We start from the raw sequence: 25,972 nt of genomic DNA, 5'->3' as shown, positions 1-25,972 counted from the left end.
ATGTATTAGATTCTGGGGGAGGGGGAGACAGCTGTTCACTGGGCCCAGCTGTCATTGACGGCTGGCAGAGATGAGAGGGGAGGAGTTGATTTTGAACAAACCTGTGCATACATAGTCCCAAAGGAACGCCACTTTAAAGAATTCCCTTAAAATCCCATGCACACATTAATTATGCTAAAATACACTGTGTTGGAGATGAAGAAACCAGGATTGACTTGGCAGAATGAGGCGCAACATGAAATGTTGTAATAGTTTGCAATTTCCTGTAAGGGGGTTGTGACGAATTTTGGGTCCCACCATACACCTTTACCAAGTCCATTTACAAGAGACAAGCTGTTGTCTTGTTGCATTACGTCCAAACACAATGCAGTTAATTGATGTGGGGTTAGTCCAAGGATTGAATAGATTTTAAAGACCGAAACTGTAGTTCCTAACCTAATTTAACAAGGTTTTTGTGACAAGTGGTGAAATAGAAGTCTCAATTTTGGTAGAATGAAAATTCATTTGCAACAATTTTGCTGGGCCATTTCTTCCATCCTCAGAATTATTATTCATGAAAGTGAAATGGCAAAAGTATGTGAAGGAAATTGTTTTCACAGCTCAGTCTAAACTACAATGCAGATTGGCTTTCCATGCTGTTCACGTTATTTCTCAAACCATACATTAGCACACACTGATTCCTGTGCCTTCCATTTCCTGTGCTGGAGCCTAGTTAAGTACACTGTGGACTTTGCCAACCATTACGGAGACCACCGGAAGCCATAAAGCATAATTGTTAATGACATGGCTTTACGTTGGACAATTGAAGCCTGTTGAATTTGTTCTCTCCCATTTGAGCATTAGCTGGTAATGTCATAAGGTACTGCATGTACGTCTGCAAATGTCAAATGACAATTTTTGATCCATTAACAGCCTAAAGTTCTTCTTATGACAAACGACACAATAAAAAGCCTCTCAAAGCCCTTTCATGTACAACTTTCAATATTTGCCCCTGAAAGAGTGATTCTCTGCCTTCCATCCCAAGCCACTGAGTCCAGGGGGGCCTGATGTGTCCAGCTTCCAAATCACCAACCTGAAATGTATTGATGACTTGCATGACAAGTAGACAAGCTTGTAGCTACAGTATAAGCATTCAAGCCAGAAAACCAGGGCTGTACCGGTTTGGGTATTTGTGCTGAACCTTCACGGAACGGGGGTCACAGTTCAGTGCTTACAGCCGCACGCAGAATACACAGTGTGTGAAAAAAAAGCATGCAATGTGGAACCAAAGTTTGATTTCTGCCCAGAAACTTTCAGCTGCACGCCGTTAGCAACATGCGCTGAGGTTGGGACAACAACCTGATTGGCGTGCGAGTCAGTCAGTCACACAGTGGTGAGCACAAATGAAACTACAACTACAACGGTGAGAGTTGTGTAGGACAGATAAGGTGTGCCTGCGTTGCTCCACCGTTGTAAGGTATGTGAATGGAAACTCATCCAACATGCTACAGCACATTCAACGCCATCACCCAGATGTGCCGATCACCACGGCGAGGGAAAATTGACCGGAGCCCAACTCCTTATCACCGCTGCTTTTTAAAGCAGTCTTTAGACACAAAAGTAGAAGAGGATAAAACTTTTTCTGTAGCATATAGCGTTTGTGGCATTTACAGCTAAGGTGGAACTATTTGTAACCCTCCTCCTAATGAACAAGTTTTATTTTTTTATTTCATTTATTTTCAATTTAAAAGCATAAGAAATGCTACAGCAGTCCCCAGAAAGAGGACGGTGTCTGTCTTTGACACTTGCACTAATGTCTGTTTAAAATACTTTTTTTTTTTTTTTTTTAAGTATCCATCTTGGGGCTGCACAAGATAACTTTTTTATTTTTTTTATTTTTTTAATCGTCATATCGATATCAGCTGGCGCAATAAACAAAAGGCTGCAACATATAGTGAAAGACATTTTTTGTGTTAAAAGAAAGAAAATATCAGTAGAAAACTACAATTTCAAATATAACGGTCATTCTTCTTTAGTGGTGCCTTTAATATTCAAGTCATGTTCAATTTCTTCAATAAAAGAATGATTTCCTTTCATTGGTTTTAAAGTCAACAAGCAATACGTTGTTATTTAGCAGAATACTGAAAGCAACAACTGAGTACACTTTAATATCTGTTCATCTATCGCAAGAAATATTGTTATCACTTTTTGGTCCTGGGACACATTCTCATGTCTTAGCGTATTGTTTGTAATTGTTTGTAATTTTTAAATGAAAACATTTGATCACAAACGTTATCACATTTCACATATTTCCGCTTATTTTGTGCAGCCCTAATCCTTACCACAGAGCCTGTCTTTCTAAACCATCTGCATGTTTGAGCACCGACGGACAACCTAGTGAGTCAAAAGCACTAGCTGGTTGGTAATGGTCCCATTAGATAAAGATACTCCGCTACTTACTTCACAGGGAGGTTAAGATGCTACTCACCCAGCCCTCTGCGATCAGGCTGGAGTGCAGTGACTAAGAACCCAGTCCACCCCTGGCTTCCCACTTCACTCCCAACAGTGTTAGCTGGAATGCATGACTAAGCCAGAGGTAGCCCAACCAGGAATTACCCCAGGTCTCTGTTGGTGAGAGTTGTGTGTCACACACATGTACCCAGCCAAGGTCGGTCTGAGTGTTTTGCATTAGAAACGACTACACTGCACAAGCCCTTTTGATAAGCAGTGCAGCGAGAAAGCTTCTCAAGCATTCCTCATTCTTTATCCATCTCTCTCAGGTCATTAAGTGATCCAAGTCTGCAACTTCTGTATTATGTCTGTAAGACAAAGTTATGTGCATCCTACCTGCATCACATTATTCATACATTCCAGCTGCATGGGAAAAAAAATAAACTCTTGTTTCATCTGCTCTAAATCTTCGGCTGATTTGTGACTACATGTCCTAACAGAGCCCAAAGAGAAACTAGCCCACCTACCACCATACATGGATGACTGAAAACCTAAAGCAACCAGATAAATCCAGGGAGGACAGCTCCCACACAATTCAAACAGAATTTTTCCTGCCTGTAAATTACTTTCCGTCACAACTGGCTGTCAGTGTTGGCGTTTGTGGGTTTCAGTGTGTCAGATTTGACACAGCTCCCCTTCAGTAGCTGTGGGCTGTAGCTAACCACCCACACACCCCACTGGGGTCTTCTTCAGATCCCCTTCAACAACTTGACAACACTGATCACTCTCATCATCATCATCCCCTTGAGTACTCAGCAGAGATTTACAGCCTGGAGCATCTGATTGGTCAAAGCTTGACTATACTATCGGGAGGAAGAAAAAAAAACTATCAATGCATCTGTTTTACTGTACCAGGAACACGAGGTCCGTAGTGACTACAGCTACTCTGTGAAAAAAATACTGCAAACCACCATGCCCAAGAGCTTCCAGAGGCTTACAGCACAACCCATTTGATGACCTGCACAATTGGAGGACTAGAATCCGGTGCTTAATGTGCCTGGAGACACTGTCATGTTTCATCTTTGCACCAGTGACCAACACAGGAGCAAAGCCCCGTCAATCACAAACTGACATATCAACACTGCATGCCAAAAGGGACAAGGCCCAGCGTTCAAAGCTGTTAGTCTCTCGTCCAGGACACTTGCGAATTACAGGATTTGTGCAGCTTTAAAAATATGTCGAGGAACATATTGTATATGTGATGCTATTAAACAAGAGAACACTCAACAGAGAGGCTTGCGGAACAAAATTAATTTGTTTCCCAGGATGCGTAATGTGTAGGAGATGAAAAACTGAAGGTTGTGCGAATATAAACCCAATTAACTGCTCAAACAAAGAAATTCCTTCCTCGCCCTCGAAAATGTGAGTAATGCAGACCTTTGCGCCAGTTTATGGTATGATTATAATTCATGCCACCTCCTAAGAAGCACTCGCAGACTGTGTCTCTTTTGTGTAGCCCCGGCTTTACGGCCGTGGAATCTCAGAGGAAGAAAAGAGCCAGTGTCATGCGGTCAGAAGGCATTTTAGTCAGACAAAAATTTGTGTCAGCACTTTCTGAGGGAGCGAGAGGCCAGTGTTCAAAGCTGTTAGCCTCCTTCTCAGAGGAGAGCCAGGGTTTAATGGGACTTCTCTTCCACTCCATTTGCCAGCCTGCATCTCGCAGGCCACAGCTGCGTACATGTGAGCCAGCGACTGTCACACTGCATACCTCTCTGCAGCCTGCGAGCTCCACACTCCCTTTAACAGCTGACAGAAGTTGTTCATCTTCAGACACACTCTTGAAACGGACTACAGACATAATGTGTGGAGAGGACAGTGTTTAAACTCTGGTAACGAGACTGCAGAGGTCACACTCAGATATGAACTCTTTCTACAAAAAAAAAAAAAGGAATTAAAAAAAAAAAAAACTTCTTACAAAATAACTTTGGATCTATTTCAGAGCCAAACAACAATTTCATGGCTGGCCAGTCACAGAGTAATTACATATGGCCCCAAGCCGGCACATCGATCAGTACCCGGGACGTAAAAATAAGATTTCTGACAGACAGCTTCTTGAATAGATGACAGCACCTCCACCGCACATATTGTGAAAATTCACAATGAAAAAGGTATCCGGCAACATGAATCTATTTTCTGATGATAATGTTATTCTGCAGTAAGAGCTCTCCTCTCCCATAAAGATGCGTCATTATTTTAGAATGTGTGAAAGGTCAATTGTCCAAGGTTGAGTAGCAGTGTAGCAGTGGGTCAGGACATTTAATAATAATAATACATTTTATTTAAAGACGCCTTTCTAGGCACTCAAGGACGCCGCACAGGGAATTCATAAATTAAGAACAGCAAAACAAATACTATACAACAGCTAAACAAATACTATACAACAGCAAACAAATACTATACAGCAAAACAAAACCAATACTATACAACAGCAAACAAATACTATACAACAGCAAACAAATACTATACAGCAAAACAAATACTATACAAAAGCAAAACAAATACTATACAACAGAAAAGGCGGAGCAACAGACATTTACATGGAATAGGCAGTATAAACAGATGTGTTTTTAATTGTGATTGAAATGGGGGAATGAATCAATGTTTCTGAGTTGGGGGGGTAGTGAGTTCCAGAGAGGGGAGCAGAGCGGCTAAATGCTCTGCCCCCATGGTGGTGAGACGGGCGGGGGGGACAGACAGGTTTAGGGGAAGAGGATCTGAGGGAGCGGGAGGAGTGGGACGCTGGAGGGAGATCAGACAATATGGGGGGGCGAGGTGTGTATGGCCTTGAATGGCTAGTAGAAGGATGAATTTGATACGGAACTGGACCGGGAGCCAGTGGAGCTGTTTGAGGACAGAGTGATGTGGTGGATGGAGGGGTTCGAGTTATGAGCGGGCAGCTGAATTCTGGCACCAATTGAAGTTTGTGGAGGGATTGTGAGCGAGACCGAAGGAGAGAGTTGCAAAAATCGAGACGGGAAGTGACGAGACGTGGACAAGAATTGCAGCATGTGGTGGGGGTAAGGGAGGGGCGAGGCGATAAAGTTACGTAGGTGGAAGTAGGCAGACCGGGTATGTTATTGATATGGGGTTGAAAGGAAATGTGCTGTCAAGGATGACACCCAGACTCTTAACCTTGGGGGAGGGTGAGACGGAGCAGTTGTCAATTGTGAGAGAAAAACCGTCTGTTTTGGAAAGAGTGGCTTGGTGCCAATGAGGAGAACCTCGTGTTATTACTGTTAATTTGAGGAAGTTTGGGTGAGCCAGATTTTTATTTCAGAGATGCAATCCGTAAGGGAGGTGGGTGGGGGAGAGTGGACGAGGGTTTGGTGGAGAGGTAGAGCTGGGTGTCATCGGCGTAACAGTGGAAGTGAATGTTAAATTGCGAAGATATTGCCGAGGGGAAGCAGGTAAATGATGAAGAGTAGGGGCCCCAAAACAGAGCCCTGGGGCACACCTGAAGTGACGGAGGAGGGAATGGATTCACAGGACTTGAGTTGAATGAACTGTGTGCGACCAGAGAGGTAAGAGGTGAACAGTCTAACGGAGTGGGGTGATGCCAATGGAAGATAGCTATTGAGGAGGGTGGTGTGACAGATGGTGTCAAATGCTGCACTAGGTCGAGGAGGATGAGGATGGTGAGGAGTCCAGAATCAGCTGCCATGAGGAGGTCGTTGGTGATTTGATGAGTGCTGTTTCAGTGCTATGGAGGGGGCGGAAACCGGACTGAACTGTTCATACAGGTAATTTGGGATAGGTGAGAATGAGTTGAGAGGCAACTGTTTTTTCAAGAATTTTGGAGAGGAAGGGAAGATTGGAAATAGGACGGAAGTTGTTGAAGTTGGATGGGTCGGCACCAGGTTTTTTCAAAATAGGGGTGATGGCAGCAGTTTTGAAGGATGTAGGGACGGTTCCAGTGGTAAGGGAGGAGTGGATGATAGCAGAGATGAGGGGGACAAGGGAGGGAAGACAGGCTTTAACAAGTTGGGTGGGGAGGGGATCAAGTTTACAAGTAGATGGCTTGGAATTCCGGGTGAGCTCTGTGATTTCTGAAATAGTGGGGAGACGGAAGGAGGAGAATGAGTGTGTGGATGAATGAAGGTTATCTGAGATGCTGAGGTGAGGGATTGATCCAAGATGCTGGTGGATGTTCTTGATTTTTTCTGTGAAAAAGGACATTACCGAGTTGCAGAAGGAGGTAGTGTACAAATGGGGAGGGAGAGAGTCCAGGGGTTGGGTGACATTGTTAAGTAAGGAGAACAGTGACTTGGAGTTTCCTTTGTTGGCCGTGATTATTGTGGAGTAGTAGTGGGATTTGGTGCTGGCAATAGAGTCCTTGTAACGTAGGATGTGGCTGTTGTACATTTCTTTGTGAATAGTGAGACCAGTTTTTCTATGGAGACGTTCAAGTTGCCGACCTTTGGCTTTCATGAGACGCAGATCGGGGGGAACCAAGGGGCGGAGACGAGGAAGAAACAGATCTGCTTTTCAACGGTGCAAGAGAATTGAGAATATTATGGAGTCCAGTGTTGTAATGAGAGACCAGATCATCGGGGGTGGAGAGATTGTGAGTGTCAGGAAGGCGGGAGGAGTGGATAGTTGAAGTGAGGGTGGCGGGGTCAAACAGTCTGTTACAAGAAAAGTCTCCTTTAAATTCTTAATTATCTTGAATATGAAAAAGGCTCAAGCTTAAATTCACTAAATTGTAAAAAGTAAAAGTAATTTTTAGTCCATTACGCTAACAGCTTCTTTTGTTTGATGGCATGCAGGATTTTTACCAAACAATGAAACATTAATATGACAAATTCAAGACAATTCCTGAAGGAGAACTTTTATATGACAAGTTTAAACAATTTCAAGGCCCACAAAGGTTTTCCTAAAATTAAACATAAAATGCAAAGATGGACCTGACTGTTACCCTAAAGTGGCGCTATGCAGTTTTCTTTTTTTTGCTTTATGCTTGCAGGTTTCTCTATAGAGCTCCCCCTACAGCTTTGGAATAGATGTTTGTCTGCCCAGTTTACTTGTGTCTGACTCCTTGCTCGGTCAGTCTCCCGTTTCCTCTTTCTCAGTTCCTACGACCATGCTTTCCTAGTTTTCTGCTTATTTTTTTACCGGCTCAACCACGGCGATAGCGTTAAAAACTCAAAAAAAATCCATCACTACCTGAATGGGCGTATGTGTGAAGCAATTCGTTACATCGCAAGACCTGATAACACCCGATACTTCCTGACGCTGAGTCCGGCGACTCACTGCCTAAAGTTACAAGGGTGGTTTTTCAGCTCACGGGCGCTAGGGGGGTGCGAGACGACCACCATTCAAATCGAAAAAAAGTCCTATAACCATTCCAATGACTCCGAAGCTGATCAGTTAAGGTAAATTAAGCTTAAAAAGAACATGCAGATCCCCTTTAATCTAAAAGGTTAAAACTATTATTTTAAAAAGGTAGGCATCCCAATTATTAAATGCTGATTTGCTCCTGTATGAGTTTTAAAGGTTGGGAAAGAGCAATAAACACACATAAAATACTCTGCAAGTTTACATAATGTTTGCATCAGAATCACCCCAAAACAAATTAATAATGTAAATGTATTCTTGTCCTTGGCCCACTTTCTAAACACAAGTTGAACAATGAATCTATTGTCAACATCACATGATGACATTGATCTGTGACGCATCCATAGGTGAAAAGAGTTCCCGGCTTTATACGCTAGTTCAAGTGGCATGAAACTTGAGAGATGACTCACCATGAGTAGACAGCAGGCAGGTCTCCAAATCCGGCTTTGAGGGCAGTGAGGCGCTACATTTCGCTGGGCTGAACCAAAGTCCTGATCCCTCTCCAGAGGGCACCCAACAGTCTTCTACAAAGGCAACCACAGTGACAGAAAAAAAATAAACTTTAACTCAAGGCCAGCAATGGACTGAAAGAGCCCTGTAATGACACACAGCAGAGGGGGCAGACGCAATTTGACATCAGGCTCAGTGGTGTGGCAAGTCATGCAGCGGACTGTCACTGTTCGCTCTGTTCACTGTTGATGATCTTCTTTCTAACAGAGAACACAAAGTGTAGTTGGTGATGCAAACAACGCCGTTTGGGGGGGGTAGCTACAAGGCCTGGTTGTCAAAGGGTGGAGTAGGACAGTACACAGTTGTCACCCCCTTCAGGGGGAGGATTTGACATAAAGTGCTGCTTTCAGGAGTTGTAATGTAGAGCCACACAGTCCTTAAACACTCTGACCAAATGTGTCATTATGTCATTAGGTGGCGAGTTAAGGACGGGCGGGAGACTGGGGACTGAAATTTCTGTGTGGGAGTCATGAGATAAACACTAAGATGAAATTGCTGAATGTTTGGTTTCTTCCTTCTCTACAAAACCTATCAAAAGACTTTAGACACTGCATCTAATTTGGCATGTTAAGGCGCAGTCATGCTCAACGTTAGATATGTATATGGACAGAACCCTCTGTCTGTACTTTGCGTTCATTTGTGGGCATTTTCTGAAAGCTTATGGATACAGAAACGGAGCAGTACCACTGGAAGAGATGGGGGCAGTGTAGCCAAGGTGACACAACCATAGAACAAGATATTTTTAAATGGTGGAACTTTTTGAGGAGAGGCGAGTTGGTCAGAAATTTTAAACATCTATGACGTTACTTCACCCGGGCACAAGAACAAACAGTTGGAATAGCTGGGAGGAGATCGGAAAGGAAGCAAATGTGAGTTGGATGGTAGTGAAGGAAAAGTCGAGGTCAGTGCCAGACCGATTTGTTCCGAGCCCCCTCTAGTGGATGTATGCTTGATATTAATGCCAACGTAAAGGACGCATGGAAGTACGTGGGCACTGGGCAGTGACGGTTTCAAAACACATGTGGCCATCCAGTCTTTGAATCCAGTCTTTGACATGTATCTTTCATATTCTCTTTCAACCCGTTATAAACTGTGCAATAAAAACAAATAATGCCCCAGAATTATCCTTATACAGACCACAGTTCCAAAAGTGGCCCAATGTGTGTATAGGTTTTCGGGCAATTACATAAACACAAGTGGCATGTAGGTTGCTCTATAGATAATTGATTAGCCAACCCCTTCTTAAAAGAGGACATAGATAGATGGATAGACAGGTAGACAGACAGACAGACAGACAGACAGATACAGATAGATACTTTATTGATGCCCAAGGGGAAATTCAAGGTCCCAGTAACTTATTGACACAACATACACATAACAGGATAATGAAAACAAAAACACAAATAAACAAAGCCACATGAATAATATGGACAATAAATGAAAATGTACTAAATAAAAATCCACATGAATGTTCTAAGGTATATATAAGCATGAGACGCTTGCATAGACAGGACAATTATACTGTGCATGAGGTGCTCTATGAGAGTGTGTGTCATGGAGGTAGTGCAAATAAGTCCAATAATGCAAGGATGAAGGATAAAGGATAAAGGGAGGGGTTGTGCCTACGGGCTAATATAGCCAGTAAACAATTACTTGGTTTACAATTAAGTTATAAAAATAATGTTCCAGGATCTGTTTAACAAACACCAACAGAAAACATCTCCCAGTGTAATTCTCACTCAAGCTTCACAGAGTCTTTGAACCAACCGTCAATGCTCCCTCGGAAATATCCTCGAGTGTCAATGCAGCTGAATATGAATTCACTCGTATTCATAAAGGACAACTAAGACAGATTTTGAAAAGGAAGCAGAATGTTACTTCTGCACAAAAGAAGTCATCAGACAAAACAGCAACATAATAATCAAGTTTTCTCAAGGGTGTCGGGTGGACTTTATACTTTGTTTATCATTTTCTAATTATAGTTTGCACATTCCTCTCTGTAGGGAACACTTTTTGAGACTTAATCTGAATTTCACACTGAGTTGCCGACACATTAATTAAGATGAGCCAATAAATGGAAGTCTAAATAAGTTACAGCAATTATAATAATGAGAAGCAGTAAGAAAGTCATATCTCCATCATTATCGGTTTGATTCTCAGAGTTATTATTTGTTTGGGGCTTTGCAGGCTTGGAGGGGGAATTTAAATAGAGTCTGTGAAGCCTTGCTTGGGGTAACATTTGGCTTATCTTAATATAAAGTGAATAGAGTGATTATGGAATCCCACAAAGTGATCTTTTAATGAAATGCAATCTCCTTAAACTATTTATTTTCTTGATTTCCTTAAATGTTATGCTTTAATATGCGCGTGTGCATGCAAAACTCTTTAATGGAGAAGATAGCTAATGGTTAAGGGCGTGCAGCATTTGCCAAGGTCGACTCCCTTTGTCACTTGAAACTAGAAGGGTCACAAAGGCCCGGGCAGCTGCCCTCCAAGCAGACGCTGATTAGAAGAGAGTCATGAGCAAAACACCTCCCTGTGCTATTTGTCTGGTTTACAACGATATGGATTGCTGAAACTAAATCTGGCATACAATGTGAAAAAAAGAAAAGAAAAAGCATCCATTGAAATCTCTGCCCCTATAGAAATCCCATTTAAAATCTCAGAATGCGTAATTCTCCTTGGTCCACCGGGTTTCTGTATTATTAACTGAAAAGGCCAGAAATAAGATCAAAACACATTATGAGACCAACACTCTAAGTCTCCATTTCACTGATAAATATGACATTTAAGCTTCTCCTCTCATCTCCCTCTCTGAGACCATGAGTGTTTAAGCTTTCATGTAATACAAATGCCTCGGTGTAAAGTCTAGCAGTTCATGCTCGCCCTTAGTTTTCACGCTGGCCCACGTGTGCTGCTTCCCATCAGGAAGAAACCACTCCTCTGTCTCTGTTTCCTATCGTATGTGGATGGACCAAGGAAGAAGCCATTACATATTGGAGCAGATCTGAAACATGGAGCGGAACTGCATTTTGTTGCCTCAGTGCTTATAACAATGAGAATACATTTGAATCTAATAATCAGATTTAGGGCACCGGGGTAGCTCTCCTGATGGAGCGTGTGCCTATTTATAGAGGCTCAGTCCTCGCTGCAGCAACCACATGTTCGGTTCCGGCCTGCGGCCCTTTGTTGGATGTCATTCCCCCTCTCTCTCTCCCCTCTTAAGTCTAAGCTGCCCGATCAAATAAAGGCTTAAAATGCTCAAAATAATAACCTTTTTTCATGATTTCTCTCCTATACTTCTCATTCTTCCCTCTCTCAATAGTAAACATTGAGTAAATTAACAACTTTATGTTACGTTGCTCCCAGCAGCACTTTGTTTTTATCTGTAATCTTAAAGGTAACGGACAAACAAAGACCGATGCCGGAAACTTCTCCACAGACATGCATCCACAACCCAACTTCGCTTTGCACTGCGCTCAGTGGCTCTTCACTGTTACTTAGCAGGTACTTTATCACCTGTTCTCTAGGGATGGGAATAACCAGAGGCCTCACAATACGATATAATCATGATACCTATGTCACGGTACGATATTATTGCAATTTTAAACATTAAAATGTTTCCCAATTTCAAATGATGTCCCCAAAAGGAAACTTCGTCAACATCGTTGACAAAGAAAAAGATACATTTCTGTTCTCTGTGCATCTTACTTCAATTTTCTTGCTGCAAAATGGGATTGTCAAGAAGACAAACTGACCAACACATGTGTAATAAAAGATCGATTCTTGGTGTCTGTGTATCAATTCAGTATTGCCGGAGAAAATATTGCGACACTATGCTGTATCAATTCCCCCCCACTGTTGCCCATTAGCTACAACTTCTAACACAGACCTACTCATCAGCAAACAAGACATTTCCCCTAAAATGGACGTGGAAGTACTGCCGAGGCCAATTACTCTTTCGCAACCCAAATACAACTGCCGATGTGACAGTCTGGCCTTCACCCCCAAACCAATGCAACACTCTTTTCACCTGCTTTAGTATCCTTTAAGCACAGGTGCCCTTTCTTCAAAACCTAAAAATGAGAAACCTAGCCTCTTGTGCAAAGAACTTGGCTCATTAAAACATGTTGCTAATGTTGTCGTGTGGGAAGCAAGCAGAAAGAGGACCGAAAGCACTCCGAACCATCCAAACACAAAGGTTTTGTACTACCTTGTAAGAAGAGCCAAGGCTGAGAAACACAACCACCTCCAACAGCTACTTATACTTCTTATACAGCCTCAAATATTTTATCCTGAGAAATAAAAATAGAATATCTGAGCAGCAGCTTTGCAGGTGTCTGAGCTATAAGTGGCAGGTACAGGTTTAAATGACAATGTGTCGAAGCCAATACCCAAGCAAACGGAATTAACAAGACTTTAAACAAACCTTCTTACCAAACACGTGCCATCTGCCGGTCTACACTCAACAAAGGCGAGCGATGATGAAGTCTGCAGTTGCTTTGCAGTCACTGCCGCTATTTTCAACACTAGCTTGATCTCATTCAGTGTTGATCAAGATGAATGAAACATTCAGGCAAATCCATTCTAAGTGCTGTCCCAGCAAAGAGCTGTCCTAGCAAAGTGTGGAGAATGGCATATGGTTAGGGAGCTGGTTTAAAGCATTCCCTAAGATTAGCTTCTTTTTAAAAATCCATCTCATTACAGCAGTTCCATCTCATAAAAGAGTGGGGCTACTACTCGGCTCGTAATACTGCAATTGACATGGTGGCGAAGACTCAAGTGAAATTAGTTTCTCTCTCTCGCTTTCTCTCTTTGTCTAAATGCCAGAGACACAGAGGAGGCAGAAGAACTACGGCTGACCAAAAGAAGAACGTAGGCATGAACGAGAGCATGGTTCATTTTCTCCTGCTTTGACATCAAAATAAGAACAAAAGTGAAGAAACTGAGATTGTATGTATGTGTTTGTGTTATCTGCCACACACCAACAATTTCACTAACCAACCACTGTGTCATTACCTCTCTTTGGCTCCATGGTAAAAATGTACGCTTCAGGGCCTTTAATGTCTTCTTGGCTAAATGAAGAGAGGACGTAACATAGCTTCCTTAGGACTGGCATTAACACTCTGTGGGCCTTCAGCTGGATATCAATTAGAGGCTCATTAGTCGTTTAGGGACGGCAGTCCCTCTGGCTTCCTGTCGCCCACTGTGAAACTGGCTGACCCTGACCTTAAGGGAAGGCTGGCGCTCTTTGTATTAGACATGCTTCCTTCAAATCTTTTGTTCCGCAAAACACATTGTTTTAAAATATTTTATAAAAAAACGTGTGGTCACGGAGGGTAAAGAGGCAGAGCAAAAACATTCATGGATCTTCATAACAACATAAATCACTAATAACCAGTGGTGGAATGGAACTAAGTACGTTTGTACATTTACTCAAGTACTTTACTTAGTTTTAATGTACTTGTACTTTACTTGAGTGTTTCCATTTTATGCTATTTTAAACTTCTGCTTAACTACATTTGTTTGACAGATTCAGTTACTTTGCAGATTTGGATTATTAATACAAACTATAAATTAACTAATGAATTAGGATGTATCATTATGGATAAAGCTAAAAGATCGGAGTACTTGTTATCAAGACGCATACACGCTTTTTAGCGTGTTTGTCAACGCTGTTTGGCCTCCATTGACTTACATTACTTTGCAATAGCGTTGGAATTTACACTGTAGCGAGTAGTATGAAAGGACAAAAATCTGCGCAGGGTGGTTGGTCGGGGTGTTGGATGGGTAAAACACAGGACTTTTACCCAGGAGACCAGGGATCGTGTCCTGCGTGTCTTCACAACTCAACCGTCGCCTACATGCATACATGCGGATAGCTCAAAATGCATACAGATAACACGCCACTCGGCTTCAGAAAGTTGGCGTGTATGTTTACATGAAGTCTGATGTCATGTTGCATATTCAGGATTCAGAGGAACTGTTGAGAGGCACGTTACTGAAAAACTGACATTACTGAAAATTAGACAATGTAACAGAGCAGCAAAGGCCAGGTAAGCCCAGTTTGCATTTGACTTATTAGTATCCTACATCACATGGTTTTGTATGTGCGAATGAGTAAAGGAGAGAGGGGAGCCTGCACACAATAGGCCTACAGTTCCATTATTATTATTACAAACAAAGTCAAACTTCCAGTAATAATGTAACTAGATCTGCAAGGATTATTCAATTAGTTGTCGACTAATTAATGGCCAACTGTTTTGAGGTTTGAGGCATTTTGGCATTGAGGCTTTGGAAAACACTGGTCGTCATTTTTCACAATTTTCTGACATTTTATAGACCAAATAACTAATCAATTATTCGAGAAAATTATCAACAGATTAATTGACCATCAAAAGAATCGTTAGTTGTAACTAACTATAGGTACATAGATTGAAAATAAATGACATGCATGTTCACAAACACCAGTGGCACGCAGGTTGTCGTCATCCTTATAAAGTTAATATCTCACAGAAAAAGTTCAAACCCCAGCATCAGAATATATCTGATAGACAGTTAAAAGTTGGTTTTTAAATTTATGTTTAAAAAGACGATATGGTACATGCTGCCACGTTTGTTGTTTGTACAGGAGGACCAAACTCTTACCCCGGAGGCTCCAACAGTTGCCTGAATTGCTAGCTCGTTTAATTCTTTATATTTGCCAGAGTGTATGGAAGAGAAATGCATTTTGCTCTGCTCAGCACAGCCTGTTTGCATGTTTACTCACCTAGCCTCCTGCAGCTCCTCTTTATTCTTGCCCCTTGGTGTGTATTTTGGGGCAGAGGAGGTATGGAGTATTTTTAGACTGACTCAGAGGGGACTCTCTGTTCTGACTGCTATCACAATGTACTTTAGTGCCTAAACAAGGACATATTTTGGTGGCTGGAGGCTAAGCAGTAGATCACTCCCCCACCTTAAATACTAGCCACTGTTGAAGAACGCCACTCATTGATAACTGCCCTGGTGCTGTCTGTGTATGGACTCTATCAACAAGGCCGATTGTCTATCCATATCATAGAAAACAGGCAGATCCTTAAAAAGGTTCTAATGCATTTTGAAGAACATATTACAGAATGTTCTGCATTTACACAGAAATACAGGATCTTTAAAATACTGCGTTTCACAAAGTGCATTATACTTATACATCACATAACTGCCACCAAGGGGTACGAAACTGTAGATCCCACAATAAAGCTAGAGTGGAGACTTTTCATTTGCAAGGGACAAACCCATGCAGCTTCAAGCATTGCGGTCAGTAATCTGACATTTGGTTGAACCGAGAAAACTGAGTACATCTTTTTGATCTGCATGCACTTAGATTTTTAAAATGTACAAGTGTGTGCAGCTTGAGCAAAACCCTTTTGGCCTTGAGTTGAATACAATAGCTCTTAAAAATAGCCTGCATACTGTGCCACGTAGCATTACAGGGCTCCGGACTGACAGCACACAGGGCAAGGGCCACTTAGCTTTGATTCATTTAATTCAAATGAGTTGTGGGCACCGCATTTAAAATGTTTAGTAAAGCCCACTCACTATGTTATATTGCTTCTTTTGCTACACTTTATTTAATAGGTTATACCTGAATAAAATCTATAAGTACGTGCCTGGAAAATACAATCTTGAACATACGTACTGCATGCCACTTTATTTTATCATCTATTCATGTGAAATGAGAATGACTCCAACTAAAGGTATTTTTTTCTTACGATTAATCTGTGAATTATAATTTAATTTATTACTCTTATTACTATACAATGTCACAAAATATAGACAAATGGCAAGGACGTAAACCCCAACAACAGTTAACCTAACTCAAAAGGGATTCAGTTTATAATGATATGAATTAGAGAAAAATTGAAAACCGTATTAATACCAAAGGAATGCAGAGGCCATGTGCTCGACCAGTGTAACATGCGTTTAGTCCAGGGAACCTTAAGGTGCTCTTGACAATGAAAAAAAGATCTTCAGGCACTCTTAGGCAGAGCAAGGAGAACTATAATATCAAAACCTTTATGCCTTTCAAAAAGCAAAAATCAACACTGAAAACCCTCTAGTTTGAAAAAAAGCTAGATTTTTTTTTTTTTTTTTTTTTTTTTATCCGTTACTGCCAGTCTGGCAATATTGGGGAAAGGGGGGAGGGGGGTCCACACAGTGTTTTGACTGGAGACACAAAAGAGGAATGTAAAAATCCAGATTAAGTTTTCAAAGGCATTATACAAAGAACAGATTTTTTTTTTCCTCTGTCAAAAATGTCATAATAGATCAGATCGTATTAGCACAGGGACGTGGAACTAAGCAGATGCAATGAAAACCGGCAGACTCTTTGGCAACAATGGTGCTAAATGATTTGATATCACAAACATGTTGACACAACACGACAAACTCCTGACAACTGATACAAGACTAAAGTCATCAACTCACAGAACGTGTAAAAAAAAAAAAAACTGGGAACAATTTAAAAAAAACAAAAACATTGTTGAAGCTGGCTTTGCCTGAACCACACTGAACTGGCCTCTCATTGGCTATTCGCTAGGGGTGGGGGGGGGCAAAGAATAGTATCACAATATTTTTAAGTGGTTATACTGTTTTGTTACAGGGACGCCAAGTATCAGCCTCTATTGAACTGAGTACATTAATTGCACATGATAATTAAACTTTTTGGTACTAGAATAATAAAATCAATTGCTTTTTAAGTCCACTACATAGAACATTGAAGTGAGGTGAACAGACAGAGAAAATTATATTTTTAGGTAAAACAGATGTTGACAAATTGTTTCCTTTGGGAACATAATTTGAAGTGGGAAAAAAGGTAATAAATTTCCATATATCACAATGTTTAAAACCACAATGATGTCATATCATGACACAAGTACTGTGATATTGTGTCAATTCATTCTTGAATTTGAAAACAGTTGTTGACAAAAGAGTCTGCAAGTTACGCAATGGAGAATTAAGGTTGTGTCTGTGTCCTCTTCAGCTGTTGGACTGGTATTATTTTTCAGGGTTTTCTGTTGTAGTTGCTGAATACAAAGGGTGTCATTGAAAACAGCGCAGGCACAAACTCAAAACAATGCTACTTTTCATAAAATCCTTTTTTTTCGTCCACTCCTACACTCATCGTCACACCCTGTTTTATCACACAAAGCAAATGGAAGCAGCTATATTAACAACAACGTTTCCATTATGTTCTACAGACACAGAAAGGCCTGGCAAATTATAATTGCGTTAACCCATTAATAGCACTTCACATTACAGAGCGGAGGCCCATCTCCCACTGCTAACCCCACACCACACACAGAGGAACAGTGGAGCTATTTAGACGTGACAGAGCACTAGTGTTTCAGTTGACAACTTTGCGCCAGCCCACAGATCCCATTTAAAAGGCCTTGGCAGCAGCAGTGTCAATGCACAAGCATTCTGTAGATGACATAGTGGTAACCCTATTTGTCTTGTGCTGAACCTAATAAAGCACACATTTCGGATACGCAGCTTTCATGACGGATGGCTAAGTCCATGGCAATCTGCTAATGCCAGATGTTGTGAGCAAGAAGAACAGAGAGATGAGCACAACACTTGAACGTGCACAGAAGGAGACAGATGAGGAAACTACCTGGTGGGAGCAAAACTATGCACATAAAAAATTAGAGGTCACTGGTTGCTCCCAACAGCACTGCCAAGTGAAGGCTGTTGATAGCATAGTTGTTGCTCCATCTATGAGACACAGCTTTCAAGCCTGATGAATACTCTGCCATTCATCTGCCATCAGCAGCTGGGGTCGGCTCAAGCAGCTGCCTAATAGGGAAGATCCTCCCAGGAGGAAAGTTTTGAGTGGCAAACTGACTAGATACAGCTGCCTAGCCAACCTTTGGTCACCAACAACGTAGCCATCTTGGCAGAATCAAGTAATCTCATGTAATTTTAAGAGGTAGCACAAATACAGGAATGCATGTAACACTTCCACTTGTCCAGAGAGAAGTGATGAACTTGATTTCATTAAAGCTGCACAGCAGCAGAGACTCAAGTCACAGCAGTAACTGCCAATATGACATATCAGCGCAAACTAAGGAGAAATGGCTAGAAACGACTTCCCAGGCTCAGCAAGAACAGGCCTCTACTTTCAGGCTATTTTCACATAAATACATCAGTTTGAACATGTCCTTACATGTCAGCATCTTTCCGGCCTTATTAGCTTTTTAAAAGATAATTTTCTACATCCAAACAAAAGAACACCACTTAAATTTTGTCTGCAGGGCATTCACAGGCCACTTAAGCTACCAGCTGTGCTCCATTTCCAACAAGTGGCTTTCCCCGGTTATTTATTGTTCGCAGTGCAAACTCAGAGGCCAGCAAGTCAATTCTGATTATGATGATCCTGATTATGTAATAGTCTTATTAGTTCTGTTGTTTGGCTTCCACAGGTAGATGTTTCACACACAGCACAGCAGATATAACAGCATACATTTCAACATGTACTAATGTCTTGCTGTTTACCGTTGCTCTGGTCTAAAATCATCTGGCCACAGGACTACAGTTGAAAATTAGCCAGCTGGCTAACACTGGCACATTTACAGAAATATTAATTAATGTGTGTTGTCCTTTATAAAATAAAAAATAAGAATAAAGTTATTTAGTGCATTTATTAATGCTAATGACATGATTTTCATGTCCAAATCAGAGGTTTTTGCATGCTTTATAAATCAGCTGTAGTCTTTAATGGAGAAGAGTGAATAAAAGTAAGCAGTAAAGAAAGGATCACAGGAAGGTATAACTATCAGACTTGGATTATATACTCTACAGCCTTTCTGATTTTAAAGAGCAGATCTTACAACACACCTCTTTTGGGACATATAGTAGTTTGGTAATAGTTACAACACTTCTTCTATATAGACTGTAAGAAAGAACTCATGGCAACTGAACACATATACACAATGCTATGCTGTGAAAAACAGGCAGACTTAAACATTAAGTGAAAGAATTCCAAACCTCAAGTTATAACATATTGATGCAGTGCTCCCATTTATTGTTATGAAACTGTAACTAGGCCTACATATCATAATAATAGCCTCCTTTGTATGTAGCGAACGAAAACACTAAAGCACTTTGATCCCGCGCTGCATTTCTGGTTGAGCTGCTGGATTCATTTTTACGCTGTATCTCCAACATCATTGAAGAGAAACTGGCAAAAAACAAAAGTCTCACCAGCACTTTCAAATCTATCCTGGTTGGGCTTATTTTTTTAAAAACACTGCCACATAGTTGTCGTGGTTATAATGGTATCCCTTTCCTGCAACAACAAAGCCACAGAATAGGTATATGAAGTGGTATTTGGGATATACTGTATAATACCCCAAAACAAGCTCAACCGTCTGAGGCTGAACTGCAGCAACAGGGCTGATTGTTAACACAAACTCAAAATCAAAATCTTCATCCAGTCAAAGGCGATGTGGTACAAGTAGGAATGAGAAACAGTCAAAATGTACCCATCAGAACTCAATGAATGTCACTGACTCCCAGCAGTACATGAGACAAAAGAGGAGCAGCAGCTAACCACAGCATTATTCCTCTGACAGCAGGGCTGAAAAGCCAAGATGAAACGGCCCAGCTTACCTCCGGTTCCATTCACTAACAAGAAAGAATGAGGCGCTAAGAAGACGCCTTTTTCGCATCATTATTACATAATCAAAGGGCCACACCAAAATGAGGGACATGCCTGGAGAGAATAAGTCCCTCATTAAAGGAGTTCAGTGCACCGGTGTCTCTTCCAAATGAGGCAATTTCAGAGTGTTTTACGGACAATCATGAATATCTTTATTCACAGATATTCAACTCGTTAAATCTGCTGCTGGTGTTTTCTGATGTAACTGAATTGTGTACAATGCCATTGCTGTGGTTCCCTTTGCCTTCTTGTATTTATAATGGGAGTGCCTTGCCCACTCTCAGGGTTCGGAATTGAGTTACTGGCCAAGAAAGAAAATAAATAATGATGACCGAAAATATCAATTACACTGCACTTTTTACTAAACTGATGATTACGCTATTCATACTGCAACGCACACATACTCTACATGTTCATATAAAACTATATATAAAAAGCCAAGCATTTTTTTTTCAATAGGCTCCCTAGTTTCCTTGACTGCTTTCCCTGATTAAAACCCCATAAAGAGAGCCATTCCCCTCAGTGCTTAGGGAAATTAATCAAAACATCCTGGAGTATGACACCTTTATTCCCTGTATGGGAAACAATCTCACGTTTTCAGAGCTGATAAGATTTAGAAAGTGAAGCCCAGTGCTGTTATGGAAGAGTTTTACCTCATTAAACAACAGACTTTTGAAGGAGCACTCAAACCCTCTTCTGCAGTTAGAAGACTCTTAATTAACTCCAACCACTTTATAGAATACAAAGTGCGGTGTCATATATATTTGTTACTAGTATAAGTTGTATAAAACTGTCTATAAAAAAAGTGCTGGTGGTACTTCAAATGGAAAAGTTTCGAGTTGAACATTATATATCAATCTATTGTTTTATTATTTTATGACAAATGCCTTTCTGATGTAACCACTGTGCCTCACCCTGCCTTGTCCACTCCTGATTTACATCGGTGATTTTCTACATTTCCATAATGACTTTCATAGCCCACTGATTAAGAATGTGCTTTAACATTGCACCAGTGGGATTTAGTGAAATGTGCAATAGCCATGCAGCAACAAGAGGTTTTCTAGTAAGTAAAAGAAATGTCTGTGGCTGTTCTATTTCCATTATTGTCAGGAGAGAAAATGGTAACTATGTGTCTTCTACAATGGATCTCCCCTTGTATCAACAAGTCCTCCAATTTAAACACCCAACTACGTTGTTTGTCTGTGCCCTCTGGAACGACAGAAGCATTTTACGATCTGATCGTTTGTCTGTGCCTTCTAAAACTGTTAAAAAACACTGTTGAAAAAAATGTTTAGTTATCTGATGCCATAGTTAAGGTTTAGGCACAAAGAAACATTTGGTTAGGCTTAGGAAAAGATCATGGTTTGGGTTCAAATTGCAACTTTGTTAAAAGGGATAGCCTGGATATTTTAAGACGGGGTTGTATCCAAACTAACCCTTTAAAAACACCCAAGTCACACATTAACACCAACTAACTAACAGATATGAGCACAAGTAGAACAGAAACTATACTTCCATATATACCATTTTTTGCTTCCCAAAACCGATTCTAAAACCTGAACTTACGTATCCGATACCAGTGTGTTACATATTTTATCATGTTTTAACAACTGTATACCGCTATCCCTGTATGGATGTGATATGATTTAACTCTTTGTGAAACATAAACAAACACAAACAATGAATGCCACATTCATGCCACTTTCTTTTATCATCCAGCAGTGTCGGAAGCAATACCGTAACTAGTATCAGTATCGGAACATCTCTAGTCAAGGCAGTGAAAATATATCTATATATATATCTATATATATATATATATATAGATATATATATAAAAAAAAAAATATATATATATATATATATATATAAATAAAATATTTGAAATTGTTTTTACGTGGTCCTTTTTTTTTTAGGTATCTAAAATCTGTTTAGCTGTACATTGCATACACTTCTCCAAACTGGGGGTTGGATGACCACCATCTATGATACATTGACTATGGATAAGAATACAATACCTCATACAACCCCATTTAAAAAGATCCAAACTATTCCTTTAAGGTCAGGGGAGCTTCGTTGTCATGACTTAAATAATAAACACATGGTTAGAGAACGATCATGGCCATGCTTAAAAAAACAACAACAACAGATACCCAGTGGAATAAGATAAAATATGCCAAATGAACAGTTTGGACTAAATGTTAAATGTCACAAGAAGCTGTTTTTAACTGAGGTTTCCTGTTTAAGGGTGGACATTCCTATTAAGGATTCACTGAGACACAAACTAAGATTTCACGTTCTGTGTAAAATTGAATTCCTGACAGTTTCACTTAATGAAGCCTGCATAGGGGCGACCTCTAGCTCACCTAGTAGAGTGTGCGCCCCATGTAGGCTGAGTCCTTGGCAGCGATCTGAGTTTAAATCCAACCTGCGGCACTTTGCGGCATATATCTCTCTCTCTCTTTCAATTCAATTCAAATTGCTTTATTGGCACGAATGTCATAAATAACAATATTGCCAAAGCATCAAGAATAATAATGTGAGAAGAAACACATACATACAATTCATTGAGTGAACTAAAATACATACATTTAAGATTAAAAAAACAGGGAGAGAAAACAATTCTCTGTTTCTCTCTCACCTTGCCTGTCTTTAAGCTATCCTGTCAATTAAAGACCACAAAGCCCAAAAAAATGCGCCTGCATAGTTGGTAGTAACGATTTTGCTCTCAACAATCAATTACACTTTATCTGGTGCCATAAAGACATGGGGAGTTTAGAGTGCCTTATTTTAGTATCAGTTTTGATTCAATGATTTGAGGCATGTTTCATACTGTGCCTTTCTTAAGTACACCGTGAAACTGAAGGTTGGTTTCTGTCAAACTTAAGTTGCACCAATTTGCTGCAGCAGATTTTTTTTGGTGTTGACCTTTGGCCTGTCAGTGAGCGTGAGAGGAGGGACTGAGTTGGCTCGGACTGTGGAAAACAAGACCTTGTAGTTTCCCCCCCAAGCAGAGAGTGATAAGCACTGAAAAGACGAAGGTTTAGGTATGGTTGACTAAAAAAAAAAAAAAAAAAAAAAAACATCATGATCTCATAATGGAAAACCTCAGTGTGAACTCACAGATGTGTGTCAGGAGTGGGATAGCAAGAAGAAGCAAAACTAAAGCTCATGTTATGGATGCGATGCCGAGCCGAGCTAAAATCCAAGAACTTGATAAGGAATTTAAAAAAATTAAAAACTACTGCAAGATAGCGGTCATCTCCAGCATCATACAAAAACCATGAGTACTGGAACCCAAATGTTACCAGTTGCCAGTTGCAGACCTATTTTTATGATAAATGCTTCATCACAGCAGTTCTCTGGATGCCATAATGGCATATAGTGTGTGTGTGTGTGTGTGTGTGTGTGTGTGTGTGTGTGTGTGTGTGTGTGTGTGTGTGTGTGTGTGTGTGTGTAAACAATGCCCTAAAAATTGCATGGTTTTTTTGTGACAGTTTTGCCATTTTACAAATCTGCACCATGTTTAATCCTAACAACATAACCAAGAAAGAGAAAACATGTAAAACAACTTCCAAGGTTTTCACATCCAAAGCAGACTTCCACCATATAGTGTGCTAAATGGTGATCATAGGGAAATAAGTGTTTTCCCCTTCCAAACAACAGACATTACACAGATTAACGGCCTTTTGTTGAAACATACTATTACCACATGAGACCCTGTCGAGAAGGACCAGATGTCAGATAATAGGCTGTGCTGAGTGAGGTAGGTGCTGGCCTGAAGCCATTGAACAAGTAAGAACAGCTTCTTCCATATAAACCTCTACAACTCATGGACAGCTTGTCGTCTGGGTGGGCAAACCCTTGTACCCGAGACTGCATGTGTTGAATATAGGTTACACATAAAGTGTAAGTATCCCCTAAATTCACCTTACAAGGTAGCTATATATTTGTGTATGAATTAATACACAATTACCTTTATATTCATTCACCCTGTATGGTCTCTGTTTTAAAATCATCTGCAGAGTATGTGGTAGCCACCCTGGTTTTTAAAGGATATGCATGAATGACAATCACCAATAAACCATATAATATTACAACACAACTATGTGTTGGTTGCACAGTTCTTATGTGAAAGTCATGAAACTGTATTGCGGTCTGCTTACAAAAAAAATGCTTGTTATTGTGTACAAAGGAGCAGCTAAGTCTATCTCATTAAACACTACTGGGGGTGTTTATTGGCTTAGCTGGTTATAGGCTTTGCTTATGAGCTGAGGCAAGACACAGGCGTTATAGGTTATAGATTGGCTGCTGCGGGAGCCTGACACCTACATATAACACACACACATTGTAGGCTATTCAATTTAAAATCAAATAAACTTTCAAATGTATATTAGGAGCGGCTGTAAAGAGCAGAAGTTGCTGTACAAAGAGAGGACAGATTACCTTTACTAGACTTGAACCTTTTGTTTTTCTGGTCAGTTTTTTGGCATCTCATCCGTGCCTCCCCTGCTGCTGCTGCGGCTCCGGGTGCCGTGTCTGCTGCAGCGCTCCGTGCAGCTCCTCAATCCAGATTACCCGACCAGTCTACACGTTTTCAAACGGTCCGAAATAGCTTAAGCAAGTGACTCTGAAAATAACTGCACCGATCGAAGCGGCTACATTCAGTCCCGATGCAGAACACGCTCACAGTAGCGACACCCATTGGTGTACGCGGCGCAAACACGGTTTGCAGCAGGTAGCAGTGCCCGGACTGGCGGCTACTTCTCGGCCGCTAAATGTGCCAAGTGTCGGGGCCATCCACAACTCAAGTCATGTGTGTGTGTGTGTGTGTGTGTGTGTGTGTGTGTATGCTGCAGTCAGAGCCAGTCGGTGCTGCCCCAGTGCCACGCAGCGCTGCAACATGGAGCACTGACCTGCGCCTATCACTGTGTCAAGTCACTAGTGCCATCAATTATGGTACTTCCGGTACTCGCTTTCAAAATAAAACACTTAAAAGTTGCAACGTTTGCATTGTCTTGTGTACAGCGTGCAAACCAAAAATCTAACCATGCTTAAAAATACACATGAACATAATTAAATCAAACGTATTATCGTGTTTTACATTTGTGTCATTACTGTTTTACTTCCGGTATTAATAGTGTTTTTTTTAACTGACCAGTTAGAGCTTAAATCCCAGGCGGACAGACGGAGCACAGGAACAAACACACAGTGGGGGTGGAAAGGCAGGCCTGATGAATTATTTATGATGAAATAAGGCACTAATACCTAAATCATTCAGAATTATTCAAGAGAAACAAGGTCGATGGCAATCAAATTTCAATTAATTTCCCGTGGAGATCATGGCATCTGACATTTTGAATGGGAGAAGGAGAAAAGGTTGGCCAGAGTTAGACATTATCCTGACCTCTTCCTCAATCAGTCAATACAATTACAGGCCTATCAGACAGAATTACAATCATGAGTCCACATGTTGCATATAGGGTAAAATTAACTTTGCACAGTGTTTGATTGTCGCTCGTCTTTCTTTCATTCAGTAGACAGACATAAAAACAAAACAAGGCATATTTACAAATCCACTTCAAAAATAGAGCTTTTGCACAGGGTCAAGCATATACAGTAACCACAACCTAGGAGCTTATACATAACAAATCAACATAAAGGAGAAAATAAAATTCAAATTCATTGAGTTTCAAGTTAATAAAACAATTTATTTATAATTTTTAAATCCTTAACCCGTTTCAGTGACTTATACAAAATATGTAACTCATTCTCCCAATAGATCAGGGAGGGTTTGGTCTTAAAATATCTACATTTGTGTACAAAACGTGTTCCTTAAGGCACCAAATCTACCTTCTTATCTTCAACAAAAACACCAACCTTTACAGTCTGACTGTGACTGGTCCACATCCTCGACGTTCCACTCCCGGGATTGGTCCGGCG

The 25,972-nt window shown here is 40.7% G+C and overlaps 1 protein-coding gene across 6 annotated transcripts in view; it reads right to left on the bottom strand.

Moving 5' to 3' along the window:
* The window catches only part of tanc2b (tetratricopeptide repeat, ankyrin repeat and coiled-coil containing 2b), a 147,329-nt gene extending 122,479 nt beyond the window's left edge, over positions 1-24,850 (bottom strand). For all 6 annotated transcript variants that reach the window (XM_032502276.1, XM_032502279.1, XM_032502278.1 and 3 more), the window contains exons 1-2: positions 24,476-24,850; positions 8,235-8,348 (exon numbers count right to left, since the gene is read on the bottom strand). The gene's annotated coding sequence lies outside the window, so the exon portion shown is untranslated. The remainder of the gene's footprint in view (positions 1-8,234; positions 8,349-24,475) is intronic.
* Positions 24,851-25,972: the final 1,122 nt, after the last annotated feature.

Source organism: Etheostoma spectabile, chromosome 21 (genome assembly GCF_008692095.1).
Source record: "Etheostoma spectabile isolate EspeVRDwgs_2016 chromosome 21, UIUC_Espe_1.0, whole genome shotgun sequence".
NCBI lineage: Eukaryota > Metazoa > Chordata > Actinopteri > Perciformes > Percidae > Etheostoma > Etheostoma spectabile.
Note: the sequence above shows the minus strand (reverse complement) of the source record. Positions and strands in the feature narration are given on the sequence as shown.